General features: G+C 43.3%; 1 protein-coding gene across 1 annotated transcript in view; it reads left to right on the forward strand.

Moving 5' to 3' along the window:
- CACNA2D3 (calcium voltage-gated channel auxiliary subunit alpha2delta 3) overlaps positions 1 to 19,086 on the forward strand; it is a 902,079-nt gene that overhangs the window by 246,342 nt on the left and 636,651 nt on the right. The gene's annotated exons all lie outside the window — the stretch shown is intronic.

Consider the following 19,086-nt stretch of genomic DNA (forward strand, 5'->3'; position numbering starts at 1 on the left):
TTGCAAAAATGTATGTTTTCATTGTGTTCCTTTTAAAATGCTTGCCTTTTAACTTGAATTTGGAAATTGTAGCTACTAGCAGATGTGTGGAATTTTTTAGAATTCATCCATTTGCATTTTTCTCCTTATTGTAATATTTTAAGGCAACATTAAGTAGTTTTGATTGTAACATGTGGATTATATACAAATCATAATGGTATGAGCCACACTGTCCTATATTTTTGTATAAGAACTCAAAATTTTTTCACTTTTTCTTATGCTCAGATGTATGTAAACATACGAATGATCAAATATATATGAAAGTACAGTGACTCCCATGGACCAACCACCCACCTATAATGATCATCAAAATACAGGTTGTTTTATCAGTGGCTTTGAAACAAAAAAAAATAAATAAATAAAGCACATCCCTATTACATCATCCTTCGCTCAGCCCCCTCTCAGCTTCCCACGGTAGCTTCAGCTACTCATCCTATGCACCCTGGCTCATGGGGGTTCCCTCCTCTTCCAAGTCTAATTTCCTATTCGCTGCACTTCTCTCAGAACCTGGAGCTTAGTCTCTTTTCCTGGTCCTCATGGCTCTTGGCACTTGGCTTTTGATGACCTGTACTGCGTCGGTACATGGATACATATGCTGTTCTTATTCCTCCAGTTGAGGACAGGCCCTTTATGAACGCTTTATTCTTGTAACGCTCTTGCACTTGGTGTAATGGAAGGTCATACAGCACAGCAGGGGCACCTGGTTTCTAGTTCTGCCTCTGCCTCTTTGCCCCTCCCTGTGTAAGCTATTTCATTTCCATAGCCACTATTGAGCCATTTGCCAGAGAGTATCACCTCCCTACTAGGATAGTTGTAAGGATAGAGTCCAAGGTCAGTTCAATTAAAGATAGGATGTGGTACTGCTGATCGTATGATTATTGCTACCCCTAGCATTAGTATTGCTATACTTCTACAAGATATTCAATCAGTATTTGTTAAAGTGATTTGAATCTGAACAAATTGGTCTGTGCCAATCACAGAAAAAATTCTGGGAAACGTTGACTGTAACTTATGGGGTCACTAACACATAAGCCGGAGAAGGCAATGGCAAGCCACTCCAGTACTCTTGGCTAGAAAATCCCATGGATGGAGGAGCCTGGTAGGCTGCAGTCCGTGGGGTCACTAAGGGTCGGACACGACTGAGCGACTTCACTTTCACACATTGGAGAAGGAAATGGCATCCCGCTCCGGTGTTCTTGCCTGGAGCATCCCAGGGATGGGGGAGCCTGGTGGGCTTCCGTCTATGGGGTCACACAGAGTCGGACACGCTGAAGTGAGTTAGCAGCAGCAGCAGCAACACATAAGCCAACATGAGGAAAGACCACAAACAAAATTAGTGAGTACTAAGGATTTTAAAGTTTCCTCCCAACCAAATGAGGCATATCCTAGTCCCTGGGGCCACAGTGGAGCCCACCCTGGATAGCCTGGCACACAGCTCCAGCAATGTGGTGTTATTCCAAAAATTACCGTATATCTCCCAAATATGTCACTTTCAAATGTGAGCAGGTATGAAGGCAATGGTACTTTGCTCAAAGGTATCCATAAATGTTAGAAACAGCAAATTCCAGAAGCTCTGGAATACAGCTGTGGTAGTAAATCATAATAAGTTCTGGCCAATAAATCTGGTGGTTCTCTAGTCACCTCATTTAAGTCATATGGTTAACCCACTGATATTGCTGCTTCCTCCAAGTCAGAAACAGTTGGACAGTGAGAGCAGCAGAATTTCTTTGTAGCTCTGAAAGAAGCGCAGAGATGGATATGTGGAGTTGTTGGTGAAGGTAGCTGCCCGACCCGGATGGGGACCGGCAGCTGAGTGCAGTCTTGGAGCCAGGCCTGATGTAGGTTTGACTCACACCTCTGCCTCTACCCTGTGGCTCATCTGGTAAATAATCTGCCTGCAGTGCGGGAGACCTGGGTTCGATCCCTGGGTTGGGAAGATCCCCTGGAGAAGGGAAAGTTTACTCACTTCAGTATTCCGTTCTGGAGAATTCCACGGACCGTATAGTCTATGGGGTCTCAAAGAGTCGGTTGGACATGACTAAGCGACTTTTACTTCACTTCACTTCTGCCCCCACCAGTGGTGTGGTCCTGGTAGAGCAGCTACGGGCATGGGGAGGTCCAGGGATGGTGTTTTTATAAAGCCACCATCCTGCCCCCACTTCCCAGGTGGTTTTGATTATCAGCTGAGTTTGGGGATAGCTCTAAACAGAGGCAATCTCAGTGGCAGGGCGTTTTGGTGAGTAACCTAGCACTGTCTCTCCCCCAGCAATGCATTAGACGTGAGTGGTGCCTGAAGACACCAGCCTCAGCTCCAAAACCTGAAATGACCCTTTGGAAACATTCCCCTCTCCCTGGCAAGCTTCAGGGAGGGCTGTGGAGTGGGGTGATGAGATGCTGGAGCCATTGGCCAAGACACTTCCCCCCAGACTTGGGCTTTTTGCCATCTTGTCCTGGTAGAAAAGTCAGGCCAATTCGTCTTGCCCCAGGTGAGGTGGTGGGGACCCCAGCAAAAGCCTCTCCAGGTAGTGCTCCATCCTGAAATAAGAAGAACTGTTCTTTCATCTAGAAATCTTCCTGCCAGGATGCTTTTTACCACCCTGGCCCAAGATTCCCATTACCCCTGATTTCCTCCTTTGTCTAGCTTGGGCCATTATTTTCTTTGCCCTTCGTTGTTTACTCTGTCAATTATTTAAGGACAGTTATCATGTCTCTTTAGCCAAGCTATACATGTTCAAGGTCTTTTCATCTCTGCACATAAATCTCAGCCTTCCAGCCCTTCAACACGTACCCAAACGTGCTGTGCAGTGTTTGCTTTGGATTAGATCATGGAAATAGAGGAATTTTTCTCTTTAGTATTATTGGCATTGTGTGCACTTTATAAGTCTGCCACAGACATATTCACACAGGGAATTAAGGAGACATGATCCAGTTTACTGTTGTTTTAAGTACAGCACAGGGCCTTTTAGCCCCCCTGATGATCTCTCTTTAAATTGAATTTGAGGCATGGGCAAAAGTCAACAATGACTAGTGTTTCCATTTCTTTAAAGCTTATAAACTATGAAGGATATTTTTTAAGGCCTAAAATGAAGCATAATAAAACATGACAAACAGTGCTGAGGTGAGCTGCAAGTTTCGTGGGGTTCCAGTGTTTTCTATCCATGAGCCCCTCCTAAGTATCTTCGAGGCTCATTATTGTGCATTCAGGGTTTCTGTCAAGGCTTTTGCTTTTCAGCAGAGCAAATTTAGCTCATGAAAAATCAGCCAAAAGGAGAAAAAAGGGCAAACATATTTAAATATTACATTTAATTCCACTTGTCATTCTCCTCAGTGGCTAGAATGTGAGATCTAAGACCTGTGTCCTCGGGCTACATGGTTCTCACATGCCTCTCCCTGAGTTTGAGTGGGATTCCGGTGTTTAATGATACATATCTTTTGTACAGCAGGGTCTACAAATGTAAGTCAATTACTTAATCTTTTACTCTACAACAAAAACGCAGACAAAAATCATTTGCCAAAGCAGAGAGGAAAATGACTCTCTTGTGCTTACTGAGATATGGCTTATCAGTTTCCATTTCTTCAGCAAAGTATTTATTGAGGACGTTCTCTGTCCTGGATATACATCTGGGCAGTGGAGATATTGTTGTAAACAAACTTTATAGGCGTTTATATGTATGTGCATGCACATGTGTACAAAAATTTATGATAAGGAGAATGGAAATAACAGGATATGAGAAAGTAATTGGGTGGTAGTCTCTCAAGTGGGGACCAGGGAAGGTCTCTCTGTAGATGTGATAGTATGACACTAGGACCTTTATGAAGGATAAGGTTGAGGAGTTAAACAAGGGTTGGGCTATAAACAGCTCTGCAGACGGGGGTAGATTTTACTCAGAGTACAAATGGAGACCACTGAAAGATTCCAAGGAGTAAGATATGTGATCTGATTTATATTTTGATTATGCCAGCTGCTCTGAGGAGACTAGTCTGGAGGGAGTGAGAGTGGAAACTAGGCTAGCTAGGGGGCTCCTACGGTCATCAGCTTTCAGTGGGTTGAGAACTTATGTCTACATTCATCAGCAAAGCAGGGTGGGAATGGGGTTATATCAGTAGAGATGGATAGAGAGACGGTCAGAGTACATTTGAAGTCGGTATCTTTGGAAATTGCTCATAGGTTGGCCCTGGGGGAGTTTGTGTGGGAACGCTGAGGGAAGGAGAGAAACAAAGGAGAAACCCTAGTCTTTGTTTTACATCCCCTGTTCTGTTCTGGCCACCCACGTCTGAGATATCTGTCAGACACGCAAGTGGAGATGTAAAAGATGCCATTGGCTCTATGAGGCTTAAGCCCAGGGCAGGAGTCTGGGCTGATGGTAGAAGCTTGGGCTGATTGGAATACAGGTGTATGTTAAGTCATGTGACTGGGAAGAGTGTATGGTTGGAGGACAGAGGAAAAGAACCCAGTTAGCCTACATATCCTTTTTACCTCATTAACCCTGGTTAGACTGGAAACTCCATTTTACAAGTATACATGTACCCAGACTCTTCACTGCTCTCCTTCCATTGACTGCTCTGAAGGCTAAGGCCAGTGCCTGTGGAATTACTTTGTTGTTGGTCAGTGGAATATTTGGAGGTTCACAAGGGCTGTCTGGGTTATCCCAGTATGATTTCCGGACAGACTGCAGTGGTCCCTTCTGATGTTGCTGTGTGATGACAATCCCTCAATGTCCAGATCTGGAGGGCAGATCCCAGAATGAAATCTGGTCAGCTTGTTCCAAGGTTAAGATAAATACAATGTAGGTTAGTTGTCCCCAGAGAGAGAGCTCATAGAAGAGAACTGAGCTGAGCTAATGGTGTTTCCTAAAATAATTTTCATTTTCTTTTTTGGTCATATGTGTTTAGGCTGCTATTCTCTGCCTTTGTTGCATTGCATAAGAATGAAAAACTGTCTTTTAGTCTCACTTTTTCTCTTTACTGAGAACTTCCAGAACCCTGTGCCAACATGAGTGCTCAGGTCACTGCAAAGACACTGCTGATTCAGTTTTTTGAACCTAATAAATCTTTATTGGCAACGAGATCTAACCTTGACACAATGTGTTGAGTTATGCCTTGGCAGCCACTCTCAGGCACTGTTCTCCTGTCCCTGTGAAACCCTTTGTAAGTAATAATGTGAGCTGGCTCAGAGATGGTACCACCACAACAGTCTGTGAGTATTGTTAAAGAATAGGGGGTGGATGGGATGGTAGACTTAAAATACAAGAAGGATTCAGTACTAAGTGTCAATGAATATCCTCCCTCAAATATTGAGAAATGATTGTTGGTGCAGTTTATTTAAAGTGGACTATATGAATCTAAAAAGTCTAAAACAGTGGTATTAATTTTAAAAAATTGCATTCCTGCAGCATTTGTGTTAGTCAGAACACTTTCAGGGATGATATACACTCTCGATTCAGAAACCTCCGCCAGCACTTCCTTATTTAAGTTTTTCTGTCACTTTTCTCCCTTGATATTCTGGCAGAGCAAATTCTTCCTGGCAACTGTTCAAAAACAGAGTTGCAAGGAGTGTAAGCCCTTTGTTCTGTCATCCTAGGGATGTATGTAGGGCCCTCTTCTCAGGGCTGCATGATTGAGGGCTCACCATGAAAGATGATCACAGTTGCTTCCTCCCTTACCTACTCACACTCTCACTGGACAATCCAGAAATTATGCTGCTTGGTATTTAGTCAGATGGCTTAAAACTTCTGTCTACACTAAAACTTCCACATAATTATTTACTGAATCTTTATTTGTAACTGCCAAAACTTGAAAACAATGATGATTCTTCAGTAAGATGATGGATAAACTGTGGTACATACATATAGTGGAATATTATTTAGTGATTAAAAATGAGCTGTCAAGCTATGTAAAGGCATGGAGGAACTGTAAATGTATAATATGCTGAGCGAAGGAACTCAGTGTGGAAAGACTACATATCACATGATTCCAGCTATATGACTTTCTGGAAAAATCCAAAGTATAGCAACAGTAAGATGATCTTGTATTACTAGGACTCTACAGAGAGGAAGGGATGACTAGATGGAGTACAGGGAGTCTTTGGATCTGTGAAACCATTCTGTATGATACAGTATGGTGATGCATGTCGTCACACATTTGTCCAAACCCATAAAACGTACAACACAAAAAATGAACCCTAATGTAAACTATGAACTTCAGTTAATAATGATGTGTTGGCCTATTAGTTGTAACATGTGTACCAGACTAATGCAAGCTGTTAATAATATAGGAAATTGGGAGTGGGGTTGAAGTGTTATATGGGAGTTTCCTGTACTTGCCTCTCATTTTTTCTGTGAATCTAAAACTTCTCTAAAAAATAAAATCTACCTTTAAAAACATAAAATGCTATAGAAACATAAGAGGTTGCAAGGAGAGAATTGATCATGCCTTTTTAAAAAATATTATTTATATCTAAGCCAGAATTCATTAAATTATTTCTTTGTGAAGAAGAATATGTGGTTTCGTTTAACTAAGGAAAATGTTCTCCCTCTGAGGCCACAGCTGCAAGAAGGACAGATTGTGACATTTTGGCATTAACATTCAGTGTTCAAGTGAGTCGCTTGGGTAGGCCACTCAATTTCTCCTTGCCCTGGTTTCATCATCTGTAAAATTAGGACAATAATGCCTGAGGATACATAAAATCAGAGGCCCGTGGAAGCATAAGAGGGGTGCCTCGCGGCCCTTGAACAATCTCCTGAAATGTGAGGCTGCTGGGGCGAGGCACCTCCCTGCTGGCCCTTGGTTTCCTTATCTGAAAAATGATCGCGTTGTTCCCTCCAGCCCTGGTCTTCAGTAATTCCTGTGCTGATATTTAGGGTGTGAAATTGCCTATGAGTCGAGTCAACAACACGGCAAATTGGGTATCAACCAGAAGCAAGTAAGAGGACCAGTGTTCAGTTATTAAAAGTCGAAAGACAGAAGGAAAAATCTGGGAAACCAATAAGATGATTAATTTTAATGGTTTATACTTGGTCTTTGTGGGATATGTTTTAGGGAAATTTCCTTGCCTCCTGCCCTCTTTCCTGTCCTCCCATAAACATTCCCTGTATCCTTCCACTCAGTCATCCCTTTATGCTCTCTGAAGAGTCCCCATTAAATAATATGGGGTAGCTAGAGATAGGGGAGTATATTTAGTATATTCATGATATATGCTTTATGGGAGAAATAACCTTCTATTAAACTAAATGTATTGCACCAGATTTGAGAAGCTAATAGGAAAGGATTCAGGGTCTGTCCTCAAATTAGTCATCCAAGGTCACAAATTCAAACGGGAAGTCTAGCTTCCTCCAGGATTCTGTTGCTTAGCACCAGGTTTAGAATAAACCAAGCTGCATGGAATGATTGAGTTATTATTTCAAATATTCTGTGGGCACAAAGGCCTGGGGAATAAACTTTATGGGGGAGAAATGTTTAAAAACTGAGCTGGCCCCAGCAGTATAGAATTTGTCAAGCATGGGTGTGTTTTAGCATGTGTTGTGCTAAAGAGAGATAAAAAACCCTAATGTGCAGCTCAAGGAAACGGGGTGGAGGATACACTGAAAGCGTCCTGGCAAATGCCAAATGGGAACTCTGTATAGCTGTGGGCTAGATTATAAAGAATTACTTATGTCATACTAAGGAATGTATCACGTGGGAGTATTTCCCATGGTACATCCCCTGAGATGCAAGTTCCAAGTGATACTCTGTGGGAATGAAAGATTCTGTGATCAGAAGTGTTTGGGAAATGATTCTTGTTCCCTGATGACTGCCTGATACACTTAGTGTACAGTCCTCAGAAGTCCTTCAATAAAGGACTCCTTAGCTTTGTCAAACTGAAGTGGGCATTTCTCATACAAATGGTATTGAAGATAATAGTACCCTTTTGTGCATAACTCACTCATGAATATCTGGACTAACACCAGAATATTTTGGGTGTAGATTTGGGGTGCTTCTCTAGCTAGTTGGAGGCACATAATGTTTGACAGGAGAAGGGCATGCTCAGACTTCTGGGATAGGGCTCTGGAGGCAGCTGGAGGATGGAGTGGGAGGAGGGACATGTGTTGGAACAGTGTCCAGGAAACCGAAGGCTGTGCCAGTGCAGAAATTATGAGGGACCTGGTGGCTGTGTTTTCTGAGACCTAAGTCAGGAGTCTCCAAACGACAGCCCATGGGCCCATTCTGATTGGTCCACCAACTGTTTTTATAAGTAAGGTTATGTTGGAGCATATATTGTACTATAAAGAAAGCTGAGCACCAAAGGATTGTTGCTTTTGAACTGTGGTGTTGGAGAAGACTCTTGAGAGTCACTTGGACTGCAAGGAGATCCAACCAGTCAATCCTAAAGGAAATCAGTCCTGAATATTCATTGGAACGACTGATGTTGAAGCAGAAACTCCATTTCCTTGGCCACCTGCTGTGAAGAACTGACTCATTGGAAAAGACCCCGATACTGGGAAAGATTGAAGGCGGGAGGAGAAGGGGACGACACAGGGTGAGACGGTTGGATGGCATCACTGACTCGATGGACATGAGTTTGAGTAAGCTCTGGGAGTTGGTGATGGACAGGGAAGCTTGGCGTGCTGCAGTCCCTGGGGTCATAGTCAGACGCGATGAGTGATTGAACTGACCTGAGCTGATGTTGAAAAATAGCTGTACCCGCTCCCTGACATCTCGTTGTCTTTGTACTGTAACAACGGAGTTGAGGAAACCGAGCAGAGACCATGTGGCCTGCAAAGCCAAAAATATTTGCCATCTGTCCCTTTCTGGAAATGTTTGTTGACTGCTGATCTGGGTGGTTGGTTGGATTGGTTTCAGTCTTTTCCGCGTAAGAGGACTAGCTGGATTTTTCAGTTCTAGTTTCTTCAAACAGATGAATGAAAACAGGCATATAAACTCAAAATCTCAAATACTAAATTCTAGGAATTAGCCCTAACTCAAATGTTGAATACAAGTGGCAGAGACTGTGATTGTCACCTGCCTTTTCATCTCTGAAGGAACCGAAGACCTGCCTTCACGTCTGGTGGGCTGTAACCCCTTCCGCGGTGGGACCCAGACTGCAGGGGCTTTCATCAAGAGGCCCCTTGCGTCCTCAGATTTTGGGCGCTGTAAGCTTTCAGTCATTAGCTTTGGCACTGCCTCAGTCTATGTCACACCTCCCTCGGAATCCAGCTGCAGTTTCTGGTTCCTCTGAGCCCGGTTTCCTCCACACACTGTTGATACTGGCAGACATTGTCTCCTCTCTCCCATGGAGAGCAACTTTCTACACATATTTCTTGGGGCACATGTATTTGTACGCCATTTATAATGTAAAGTCTTGTGATGATAAAGTATGTGGTTGCCCCAAAAGGTTGAGTGAAGCCATTTAACTCCATTCCTCCCACAGGACAGACTTATGTGGTCCAGGCTAGGCCTGGGCTATCCAACACACAGTATATGTTTTATTTTATTTTTGTATCATCCATACAGCTGTCCAAGAATCTGAAAATGTATTTTTCAGTGGTGTGGATGCCTTTGAGAATCTACTGAAATTGAGCGGGGAAACGGGAAGACATACAAGCTTTGTTAATATATGCCACTTTATTTGTGGTAGTGAGTGTTTAACAGAATCCTATATTTTCAGAGAGCTGCACACAAAACATAAAAAATTTAATCTTTCTTAGCTGTGAAACCTGCCAGTGAAAATGTTCATCCCAACCATGATTTGAATATTTGCTTTTATGGAAAGTTAAGTACCAGAAAAGAATTCCACAGCTTATAAAATAGGGGGTCGTAAATGAAGTGCAAAAGTTGATATGGACCCTGTAAAGTGGGCTGAAAACATTGTGTACCTAGCTAGCAGCTCTGAAGTCATGTGCAGGTCAAAGAGAACAGATCTGGCCAGTGCACTGTGTCTCATATCCCCAACACAGTTGGTCTGCTTTTTAATTCTCATGGCAAAAGCTATATCTAAATATTAGGAATTTTAGGTCCAATTCAATTTCCAGATTTTGCTTATGGGAATATCTACTTTTTTTTTTTTTAATTTGAGAACCAGAAAATACAGTTTGCAGTGTGATTTAAGATGGACAGAGACCTTGTTGTAATCAATAACATCTGTGATGTTTCCAAAAATTCTTTTTGAAACCATAGGAGGTGACTTGTTGCAGTGAAAGAAATCTTTACATTTAAAAATGAGACTTCTGTGGATTATTTTGAAAAGATTGGCTTATGATCTGATTCTGCTGTGAGCCAACTGGCTATGTGACCTTGGGTGGAGTCTGAAGCATCAGATTTTTCTCTGGTGTAATGAAAATGGTGGTGTTACCTTATTGACTTCCCAGGCTTATGACAATTATCAAAAGAGAGATATAAGAGGGACCCAACAGATATAAACCAGTTTTTAAAAATGATAGGCAGATTGTTCTCTGTAGGGAGACTCATGAAGTCTGTTAGAATTTTATGTGTGTCCATGTGTGTGTTTGTACATGCATATACTTTGCTGCTACTGCTGCTAAGTCACTACAGTCGTGTCCGACTCTGTGCGACCCCATAGACGGCAGCCCACCAGGCTCCCCCGTCCCTGGGATTCTCCAGGCAAGAACACTGGAGTGGGTTGCCATTTCCTTCTCCAATGTGTGAAAGTGAAAAGTGAAAGTGAAAAGTGAAAGTGAAGTCGCTCAGTCGTGTCCGACTTGTAGCGACTGGTGGACTGCAGCCCACCAGGCTCCTCTGTCCTTGGGATTTTCTAGGCAAGAGTACTGGAGTGGCTTGCCATTGCCTTCTCCGTATATACTTTAGTCCCTATATAAATAGGCCTAAAAAGGTTATGAAAACTAATCACCAACATGGGCTTAACAGCTACTGTGTACTGAATGATTTTGGCATATTCAGCACGTCCCATAAATTATTTCCTATCCTTGCAGCAACCCCAGCGTTGTAGGTATGGCACTCTGTGATAGCTTCTGTTCTTGCATAACAAAGCAACAACCATTTAGTAGTATTATCTATAGGCCAGAGGTCTGGACAGAGCAGAGCTGAGTTCTCTGCTCAGGACTCACTAGGCTGAAACAAAAGTGTTTTTAGGGGCTATGTGCTCATCTGAGGCTCAGGGCTCTGTTCCAGGCTCATTCAGGTTGTTGACAGAACTCAGTCCCTCGAGGGGAAGTGAACTGAGGACCCTGTTTCTTGCTGGCCATTGGCCAGGGGTTGTTTTCCACTTCTGTTCACCACCTGCAGGTCTTAGGCATGTGGCCTTCTCACAGTGAGACAGCTTACTTCTTCAGAACCAACAGTGGAGACTTCCCCAGTAATCCAGTGGCTGGGAGTCTGTGCTCCCAATATAGGGGGCCTGAGTTCGATCCCTGTTCAAGGAACTAGATCCTGCATGCTACAGCGGAAGATCTCAACTCCTGCAACTAAGCCCTGGCACAGCAAAATAAATAAACAAATATTACAAACAAACAAAAAATCCCCAACCCAACAGTGAATCAATCTCTCCCATTTCTACTTATGAAACGTCTTACACGATGTAATTCATCGAGGGAGTGGCTATCCCATCATATTCACGAACCCTGCCCACACTCAAAGGAAAAGAATTTTGCAAGGTATACTGCCTGAGAATGGAGACACTTGGGGAACAGCCTTAGAATTTTGCCTACCATACACTCACATTTTGCAGTTGCAGAGGAATTCTCAGAGAGGTTACATTCCTAGCTCAGAATCACAGTGCCAGTAATTACAAAGCAGGGACTTGATTATTACCAGCCTTCCAGGTAGGATGTGCCTTTATTTTGTACCAACTGGGCTATCACAGTGTCTTCAAGAAAGTCTTGGGTGGGGACAACTGAGTAGCCATGTATATTGAGCACTGAGACAGCTGCAGTGTAGACCAGAGCTTCTAAAAGTGTGCACCATGGCCCGGTGTGGTTTAGGAACTGTTTATTGTTGCAGTGAGATACGAACAGAAATTGAGAGCAAGTGTTGAGAATTGTATTTAACAACGTGACATTGGTGTGACATTATACTACTTCTGTGTTTTATCAAAGTATTGCATTCCAATAAATCGGAAAACACATGCAGAACAAAACAAAAACAAAACAAACCAAAAACTAGCCCTTCACCATTTATAGTGTGAGGAGCCCTGGTGTAGAACATAGTTTATCAATCTTACTGTCATTGAGTAGGGCCCAGTGCCTCTTGTTCTAGAGCGAAGAGCAAAATCCACCTGGGAAATATGACTACATTGGCCTCTTGGGCTAAAATAGTGGCTGAGATCTATTGACAACTTTTTCTGGTCAGTTGCTCTAGCACATTGTTTCTTATGAAGCCAAGCCTAAAAATTCTCCCACTGAATTGCCAAGGATTTTTGCAGTGACTTTTGAATCAGAATGTTCAGAAGCCCCTGATGGTCATTAACGTGTCATTGCTTTTAGAATTTGTGGAGAAGTTGTCTTGCTGCTGCTTCTCCTCCTGCTTCATTGTCCCGTCAGCGCCTGGCTTTCTCTGGGTCTCTGCTCACTGCCAGGCCCCAACCTCTCTGTCACACTCCGTCACACATCTCCAGCTGTTCAGAAGTAGAGCATGTGAGCCTGGGAACGGTGTGGCAGCCACCATCAACAACAGTGAGCAGGAGCCGAGGCAGCTGCCCTGGTCTCTCACCTCTGCTGCTTCTCCTCCTGCTTCATTCTCCCGTCAGCGCCTGGCTTTCTCTGGGTCTCTGCTCACTGTTGTTGATGGTGGCCGCCACATCTTTCCCAGGCTCACAGGCTTTACTTCTAAGGTCCTATAGATGCTGATGAACACCTTCAACCTCCAGTTCCAAATTCTCAGGGAAGAGTGTCTGAGGGTCCCAATTTCTCTGGATGTCCACTCTTGAGACGAATATAAAGTGGCATCTGGGCCCTCAGCTGGGTTTTCGGCAGTTCTCAGAGAAAGGGGTTGTGGGTTGGGCAGACACTGCTGGGTGCCTTTTAAATGGACTCATGTGTAGACCTTGGGGAAACATTAACATTCTTTACATGTACCATATGTTGATTAACTTTCTAAAAAAATAATTAGTGAAGGCCTTCTCGACACTTTGTGGCTCAATCATTGTCTAAAACATGACCGTGTTTTCATTGAGACCAAATATCAAAATAATAGAGACAAACAATTTTATCTTCCTGAAAAATCTCTCCCTTCAGAATAGAAAGACCTTACGCAATGCCTAATTATTCCTGTCTCTTAATTTGATAGCTTGAAAAATGTTTGTAGTGTTTAAGAATGTCTTTGGAAATTTCCTGTCCCTGCCACAGATCAAATTGTTTTAATGATGGATGGCAATTTTATATTGAACTGTGATAATAGTATCTCATTTGCTGCTGCTTAAGTGATTTCTTTTCCTCTTAACACATGTAGGTCAAATTACTCCTTCAGTTGAAAAAAATGTGAATAAAACGGATAGCAAATGGAGGAAAGTCAATTATACAACAATTTTCAAACTTTTGAAGTAAGACCATTGCACTTCCCAATATTGATTATTTTTTGCTTGATTACAGTTAGTCTCTTCAGCTGTTTATTACAATATAGATCATAATTCACAGACTGCATTTGTTCTAAACTAAAGATAAGAGCAAGGGAACAGAGTGAGGATGGGGGTGAATGAAAAGTAGCGTTTTTGACATCAGTGAATAAGCATTGAGTAAATAATTATATGTAGCTTTTCTAAGCATTGAATTTGGCTAGTAACCTATTCAACTTCTCTTGTCAGAGAAACTCAGACTTCTTCATATGCACCATCTCATGCATTTCCCCCTTTATTTTCTATAGGAAGTTGAAGACATTTTATGTCATTTCAGTCTGATATGGGAGGAAAGGGTCAATGAAATGGCTGACAGGAATCACAGAGGTTTGTGGTCTGGAATTAGTAAAGCTTGTGTTTCTGAAAACTGAACTCAACTCACCAACTTGTGTTGATGAGACTGATGTGCCTCAGAAAAAAGACCTTCATTGAGTGAACGAGAGTCACCTCAGATGTTCTATAATCCCATGTAGTCTTTGCTGATTGACTGTGCAACAGACGTTTGAGTAACTTCTGGGCTCAATAGGCTGCAGTGTTCACTGAGAAACTGAGCAAGTTCTGGACCTCAGGGGGCTTTCATTCCAGGAGATGTGTATGTGAACCTGTAAGAAGTGTGTCTATGAACCTATAAAATACAAGGTAGAAAACGTGGCACGACAGGAAGGATACACAGGTAAGGAATTTCTAAGAAAGGAACCATTAGTTGAACAACTGTGTTTAATGCTTGAAGGGGACTGGGCATTGTTTGCTTTTCTTCTGTTCATTCATTCACTGATACATTTACTCCATATTTACTGGGCAGTGACTGTGCTAGAGGTTGTAAAAGGACAGGTAGATAAGATCGTCCACCATCCTCAAGTTCAGCCTAATGGGAGAGGGATGAGCCAGGGAATATGAGAGGTATCACCTTGTTTAACAGATGCTGGGGGAGCACCATGATGGAAGGGGTACTCAGCTAAGCCCTATGCATACAGTTGAGGACAAGCCCAGAGTATCCAGGGAAGTATTTGCCCTGTTGGGTGATGTTTCAGTTCAGTTCAGTCGCTCAGTTGTGTCCGACTCTCTGCGACCCCATGAATCACAGCACGCCAGGCCTCCCTGTCCATCACCAAATCCCGGAGCTCACTCAAACTCATGACCACAGAGTCGGTGATGCCATCCAACCATCTCACTCTCGGTCGTCCCCTTCTCCTCCCGCCCCCAACCTTTCCCAGCATCAGAGTCTTCTCCAGTGAGTCAACTCGTCGCATGAGGTGGCCAAAGTATTGCAGCTTCAGCTTTAGCATCAGTTCTTCCAATGATGTTTACAATCTGCTTAATTCAAGTTTGTCAAATATTGCAGTGAAAAGGGTCTGCCCCCTGCCCCACCCCCACAGAATAAGGAATCCTTGCTTTGGAGTGTTTAACAAAGGTTTCACAGTACAAGGGATATTTGATTACGGAAGACTAGGAGCTTGCTGGGCAGGGTTGAAATGAGTTTAGCCAGAGATACCATATATGGAAAAGATGTACCTGCCTGCTATTGGTTTAGACAATGTGTAATATTCAATGATTTTTGGCATGGAAATTACTTTCCCTATTTTGCTGCACTTTATCTAGAAAGCTTCTGGAAATGAAAGAGGAGTTAGGCTTTACTTTTGACAATAACCCTTGGGCTAAAAACTAGTTTACTCTGAATCTTGGAAGGAAAATATTGAATACATCCCCCCACCCCCAGGTCAGAAAATGTTTAAATCCATTAGGATGCAAAAGATTAGAGGTTTAAATTGGATTCAAAGAATATATGCCAACTCCCCATATGTACTAGATTCTTTTTTTTGAAATGATATAGGCATTTTGCCCATAAAGTAGAGTAAGGTTTCTCAATACAACTGAAAAACTAAGAATTCTTATAGAAGTGTCTATGCATTTCACCTCAGAAACCACTAGCTTAACTATTCAATAGACATAGTTCCTGCATTTTATTTTATTTATTCATTAATTGAAGAATAATTGCCTTACAGAATTTTGCTGTTTTCTGTCAAACCTCAACATGAATCAGCCATAAGTATACATACATACCCTCTTTTGAACCTCCCTCCCATCTGCCTCCCCATCCCACCCCTCTAGGTTGACACAGAGCTCCTATTTGAGTTTCCTGAGCCGTACAGCAAATACCGGATGGCTATCTATTTTACTGCTGAAGCCTGGCTTGGAGAATTTTGAGCATGACTTTACTAGCGTGTGAGATGAGTGCAATTGTCCGGTAGTTTGAGCATTCTTTGGCATTGCCTTTCTTTGGGATTGGAATGAAGACTGACCTCTTCCAGTCCTGTGGCCACTGCTGAGTTTTTCAAATCTGCTGGCATATTGAGTGCAGCACTTTCACAGCATCATCTTTCAAGACTTGAAATAGCTCAACTGGAATTCCATCACCTCCACTAGTTTTGTTCGTAGTGATGCTTTCTAAGGCCCACTTGACTTCACATTCCAAGATGTCTGGCTCTAGGTCAGTGATCATGTTATCGTGACTATCTTGGTCGTGAAGATCTTTTTTGTACAGTTCTTCTGTGTATTCCTGCCACCTCTTCTTAATATCTTCTGCTTCTGTTAGGTCCCTACCATTTCTGTCCTTTATCGAGCCCATCTTTGCATGAAATGTTCCCTTGGAATCTCTAATTTTCTTGAAGAGCTCTCTTGTTTTTCCCATTCTGTTGTTTTCCTCTATTTCTTTGCATTGATCACTGAGGAAGGCTTTCTTATCTCTCCTTGCTATTCTTTGGAACTCTGCATTCAGACGCTTGTATCTTTCCTTTTCTCCTTTGCTTTTCGCCTCTCTTCTTTTCACAGCTATTTGTAAGGCCTCCTCAGACAGCCATTTCGCTCTTTTGCATTTCTTTCCCATGGGGATGGTCTTGGTCCCTGTCTCCTGTACAATGTCACAAACCTCCGTCCAGAGTTCATCAGGCACTCTATCAATCAGATCTAGTCCCTTAAATCTATTCCTCACTTCCACTGTATAATCATAAGGGATTTGATTGAGGTCATATCTGAATGGTCTAGTGGTTTTCCCTACTTTCTTCAATTTAAGTCTGAACTTCGCAATAAGGAGTTCATGATCTGAGCCACAGTCAGCTCCTGGTCTTGTTTTCGCTAACTGTATACAGCTTCTCCATCTTTGGTTGCAAAGAATATAATCAATCTGATTTCAGTGTTGACCATCTGGTGATGTCCATGTGTAGAGTCTTCTCTTGTGTTGTTGGAAGAGGGTGTTTGCTATGACCAGTGCATTCTCTTGACAAAACTCTATTAGCCTTTGCTCTGCTTCATTCCGTGCTCCAAGGCCAAATTTGCCAGTTACTCCAGGTGTTTCTTGACTTCCTACTTTTGCATTCCAGTCCCCTATAATGAAAAGGACATCTTTTTTGGGTGTTAATTCTAAAAGGTCTTGTATGGGGTCGCGGAGAGTCGGACAAGACTGAGCAACTGAACTGAAATGAACTGAACTGAACTGAATCTATTTTACATGTGGTAATGTAAGTTTCCTTTTCATACTGTTGGTCGTGTTCTCAAGGCAAGTATACTGAAGTGGTTTGCCATTCCCTTCTCCAGTGGACCACATTCTGTCAGACCTCTCCACCATGACCCGCCCGTCTTGGGTGGCTCCACATGGCATGGCTTAGTTTCATTGAGTTAGACAAGGCTGTGATCCGTGTGATCAGATCGACTAGTTTTCTGTGATTATGATTTCAGTGCGTCTGCCCTTTGATGCCCCCTCGCAATACCTACCGTCTTATTTGGTTTTCTCTTACCTTGGTCGCGGGGTATCTCTTTACAGCTGCTCCAGCAAAGCGCAGCCGCTGCACCTTACCTGGGACGAGGGGTATCTCCTCACAGCCGCCCCTCCTGACCGCGGGCGTGGGGTAGCTCCTCTCCGCCGCCGCCCCTGACCTCGGGCATGGGGTAGCTCCTCTCGGCCACGTTTCTGCGCCTGGTCGCGTCAGCGCGCTTGGAGCCCGGCGTGGCGTCTCTTAACCATCTCCAATCCTCGGGTCCCCAGGGGGCACGCTGGTTCTCTAAACAGGTTTTGGTGGTCTTGCAATAATAGTGTTCCAGGCTTGAGTGATGAGAGTCGCTGCACTGTCTCAGCAGGGAAGGGAGGGAGAGCTTTGCAAAGGCGACTGAGGGCATTTAAGAAAAAGCTTCCAGAGCTTGGAACGACTCCGCTGGAGCAGCACAGGGCCAGACATCAGCCTCGGAGTGAGGTAAAGAACAACGAAACCTGCAGACTGGTATCCAGAAGCTGGACTAAAAATGCAAGCCTGAAGCCGAGTGTTTTAGAAAAGGCAGAGGAACCAGAGATCAAATTGCCAATATCCGCTGGATCATGGAGAAAACAAGAGAGTTCCAGAAAAACATCTACTTCTGCTTCATTGACTATGCCAAAGCCTTTGACTGTGTGGATCACAATAAACTGTGGGAACATTCTGAAAGAGATGGGAATACCAGACCACCTGACCTGCCTCTTGAGGAACCTGTATGCAGGTCAGGAAGCAACAGTTAGAACTGGACATGGGACAACGGACTGGTTCCAAATAGGAAAAGGAATCCATCAAGGCTGTATATTGTCACCCTGCTTATTTCACTTATATGCAGAGTACATCATGAGGAACGCTGGGCTGGAGGAAGCACAGGCTGGAATCAAGATTGCCGGGAGAAATATCGATAACCTCAGATATGCAGATGACACCAACCTTATGGCAGAAAGTGAAGAAGAACTAAAAAGCTTCTTGATGAAAGTGAAAGAGGAGAGTGAAAAAGTTGGCTTGAAGCTCAACATTCAGAAAACGAAGATCATGGCATCTGGTCCCATCACTTCATGGGAAATAGATGAGGAAACAGTGTCAGACTTTATTTTTTTTGGCTCCAAAATCACTGCAGATGGTGATTGCAGCCAGGAAATTAAAAGATGCTTACTCCTTGGAAGGAAAGTTATGACCAACCTAGACTGCATATTAAAAAGCAGAGACATTACTTTGCCAACAAAGGTCCGTCTAGTCAAGGCTATGGTTTTTCCAGTGGTCATGTATGGATATGAAAGTTGGACTGTGAAGAAAACTGATCCCCCAAGAATTGATGCTTTTGAACTGTGGTGCTGGAGAAGACTGTTGCCAGTCCCTTGGACTGCAAGGAGATCCAACCAGTCCATTCTAAAGGAGATCAATCCTGGGTGTTCATTGGAAGGACTGATGCTAAAGCTGAAGCTCCAATACTTTGGCCTCCTCATGCGAAGAGTTGACTCACTGGAAAAGACTCTGATGCTGGGAGGGATTGGGGGCAGGAGGAGAAGGGGACAACAGAGAATGAGATGGCTGGATGGCATCACCGACTCGATGGACATGAGTTTGAATGAACTCCAGGAGTTGGTGATGGACAGGGAGGCCTGGTGTGCTGTGATTCATGGGGTTGCAAAGAGTCGGACACGACTGAGCAACTGAACTGAACTG

Source organism: Moschus berezovskii, chromosome 24 (genome assembly GCF_049115385.1).
Source record: "Moschus berezovskii isolate FMDL1 chromosome 24, NW_MosBer_1.0, whole genome shotgun sequence".
NCBI lineage: Eukaryota > Metazoa > Chordata > Mammalia > Artiodactyla > Moschidae > Moschus > Moschus berezovskii.